Source organism: Quercus suber, unplaced genomic scaffold, assembly GCF_002906115.3.
Source record: "Quercus suber isolate HL8 unplaced genomic scaffold, Cork oak 2.0 scaffold_37, whole genome shotgun sequence".
In the NCBI taxonomy this organism is placed as follows: Eukaryota; Viridiplantae; Streptophyta; class Magnoliopsida; order Fagales; family Fagaceae; genus Quercus; species Quercus suber.
In genome coordinates this window covers 1,344,589-1,348,053 of record NW_027069502.1, presented here as the reverse complement: position 1 = coordinate 1,348,053, position 3,465 = coordinate 1,344,589, and the positions used below count along the sequence as shown (strand labels likewise).

General features: G+C 31.2%; 1 long non-coding RNA gene across 1 annotated transcript; it reads left to right on the top strand.

Moving 5' to 3' along the window:
- The first annotated feature begins 502 nt into the window (after positions 1–502).
- On the top strand, positions 503–2,415 carry LOC136066525 (uncharacterized). The gene is made up of 3 exons (XR_010628017.1): positions 503–684; positions 1,968–2,035; positions 2,124–2,415. It is a non-coding gene; the product is annotated as an uncharacterized LOC136066525 (long non-coding RNA).
- Positions 2,416–3,465: the final 1,050 nt, after the last annotated feature.

The window sequence follows — 3,465 nt, the reverse complement described above, 5'->3', positions numbered from 1 at the left end:
TATGTTTTTCATTTTTTATTTCCAAATTTTAAATCAAATTGGTTTGTTGTTGGATTTTTTTCTTTTTGTTCAAAAATGTCAAGATAAAGATTGGTGTTAAATTGGTTTGTTATTGGGCTTCTTTTACGAGGTTCAAATTTTTATTTTAGGTTGGTCATAACCAAAAATTTATAAAATTATATATATATATATATATTGTCCAAGTCAGGGGTTCAATTGAACCCTCTCAAGTCAATGTGGTGCTGCCATTGGTAATAAAGTACAAGGGTCAACCTTATCTATATATATATAAAACCGAAGCTTTTACTAGCTCTACAATTTTCCACGTCACCTTTAAAAAAAAAAAAAAATCTTTTTAACTTTTTATATATTATAATTTATCAATTTAACTCTCCCAACAGTATACAAATACAACTCCCCCATCAGCCTTCATGTCACCTCTTTTTTCATTTTTCTTTTTTAACGTTTTATTGTTATATTATATTAGAATCATCAATTTAGAACTCTAATACATGTCTAAACCCCACAACCTCTCTGTTTTCTCATATACGCTGGCACGCCAAAACTCAGATCCTCCCGCCACTGCTGCCACCATGGATCACCGCCACTGTATCGATTTCTCTTTGCCTCTCCATCGTCGCTCAATTTAGCCCATCATATTCTATGTCGGCAAATTATTTTGAGGTAATTAAACATGTTTTTAACTCTCCTTAATTTCTATATATTGCTCTCTCTCTATTCGCTTTAATTTTTCATGTAATTTTGTTAGTTTGTGGCTGTGGGTTGCTTTGGATTTAAGTTTTTTTTTTTTTTTTTTTTTTTTTTTTTTTTTTTTTGCAGATTTCCATCTCCTTCTTCCTTTGTTGTCAAATCTATGACAAAGAAGAATCATGAAATTTTTGTAATTAGATTTTCTTTTTCCTTTTTTTTGTACGCAAATTTTATTGGATTTTTGGTTTCTTGGGATTCTTCTATTTGGTTTTAATTTTGGGGTTTGTTTTAGTTGATATATAGTGTTTTTCTCATCTTCATTTTACATTGGTTTGGATTTTCTTTTTCCCTTTTTTGGTTATGCAATTTTTATTGGATTTTTGGTTTCCTGGGATTCTTTTATTTGATTTCAATTCTGGGTTTGTTTTGGTTTGATATATAGTGTTATTGTTGTCTTCATTTACATTGGTTTTCCCTTTTTATAAATTATTATAATCTCTGGCTCTTCTTATATGATAGCCTATGGAATGTTATGTTGGGGTTGCCGCTATTTTGGATTCCGTGGGAATTTTGTTTTGAAGGTTGGGGTTGGTTAGTATAGTTGTTTGGGATTGCTGAACATGTTTTTGATAGATGCTCAGGTGTTTGTTCTCTGATTCTTCTTCGCCAATTCATTTGTGGTATTTCTTGAACATGTTTGGAATGCTCAGGTGTTTGTTCTCAGATTCATTTTTAATATGCCTTTGGTTCTTTGTTTAAAAGAATTTAGCTACAAGAAATTACAAAAGGCTATGGTTTGATTTATAGTGTTATTGTCGTCTTCTTATATGATAGCCTACGAAATGTTATGTTGGGGCTGCTGCTATTTTGGATTCTGTGGGAATTTTTTTTTTAATGTTGGGGTTTGTTAGTATAGTTGTTTGAGAGTTACATATGATTATGCAAGATGGGCATGGTATTAGATATTATAAATTTGAGGTAGAGATTCAAAGAGATAGTTGAGAGAGACTTAACAAATAGCAAACTTTAATGAATACCTCTATCATTATGCAAAATCAAAAGGCATATTACAGATTTCTAATCTTTTGACTTCATAACTAAACTTGCTTGTGTATGTGGTGTCATAGTACCTTTTAATTGGAGTATGTACATGAAATCTTTTAACTTCATAACCAAACTTGCCTGTTTTTGCGTATCAAAAATACATAGGTACCTACAAAAACCTCATTTTATGTTTTCAATTTTTTGGCACAAAGGAGCTTGCACAAGCCTTCAGAGAAAAAACAACCCTTGGTTATATTGATGCTGGTGTTGCTGCAACATGGTGCTCTCTTTTCATTAAGTGTTGTTTTTCTTACACGTACACAAGCTATTTGAAAAAATTTGTAAGTGATTTTTTGTTGTTGTTCTAGAAGTCATAATACATGGAGAGTGGTAAGGAGGAAGATAAGTAGGGAATGTGATGATGTGTTGTTGATTTAATCAGGGTGAGATATATTTGTTGGCCTTACTTTCTCAATGTCATTTTTTGTGTGATGTAAAGGGTCGGCTTTTTCAAAGGCCAATTTGATGTAAGCCATGGCTTTTGTGATGGGTGGAATTCAGGAAGCTTGCAATGATATTTAAATCTTTCGATGATATCATATACATAATACCAAGTTTTGTATTTTTATATTCCCAGTATTTGATATATTGTTTTAACCAATCCAGTTGATTGTATTAGTTGTGGTGGAGGTTGGCTATTATGGTCAAATTGGAACCAAAGGCATGTGGATGAAACTCTGAAGTTAGTAGTGGATTTGGTGCAAACAACCTGTACACTTGCTATGGAATATATGGAAGCTTAGAGAAATAATCAGTCTAGATAGCCTGTTGAAAGGTGTACATGGCCTCTATGGATTTGGGGCTTCAAGCAGTTGAGGTAGAGTGTAAATTTAAAAGTCCAGTAGATGAAGTAAAGTCAGCTGGACCTACCAATTTAAGCATTGGCCACATCCTTCCTTAATGATGTTAGACTACTTCGTAGTTGGTTCTTCTACTAAACAGTGATGTACCTGCTCAAAAAAAAAAAAAAAAAAAAAAAAACACCCAAATGTATTTGTGGCATTTTTCAGTAGAATTCCTGGCTTCCTTTCGGCATTTTTACTACAGTGTTACTCCAAAAAATTTTAAAATTTGTACTATTACCCTAGTCCATTAAAAATAACTACTTATGTTTTATTTTTAAAGTTGTAATATCTATTGGAAAATATAGTATTTTGTGTTCAATGAATTAATATTGTTCTTTTTTTAAAACAAAAAAAATTGTCATATTTGAATGATATCTTGAATTATAACTAACTATATATAGTATATTATTAATGTCATCTCTTATTTGTAAGCATTTCAGTTAATTATATAAGTTATTCCAACCAAAATAAAATGAAATGATGATTTGAAATAATATTTTAAACTACCATAAATAAATATTCAATATAAACTAAAAATTTTCCTGTGCATCGCACGAGTTAGCGACTAATATTTATATATATCGGTAGACAAATTGTGATGTACAAGTCACTTATAACTATGGGCCTAAGTCTATTGGGCTTACCCTCTAATAATATTCTAATAATATGAATCGGTTATGTATCGGAGCAAATGTAGTAGATACCAAAACTCTTTCCTCTAATTGCTACTCTTGGCATGCTAAACTTGTAAACAGACAGCTGAATGAAATAAGCCTTATTTTGTAACAAGGTCTGAACTATACCC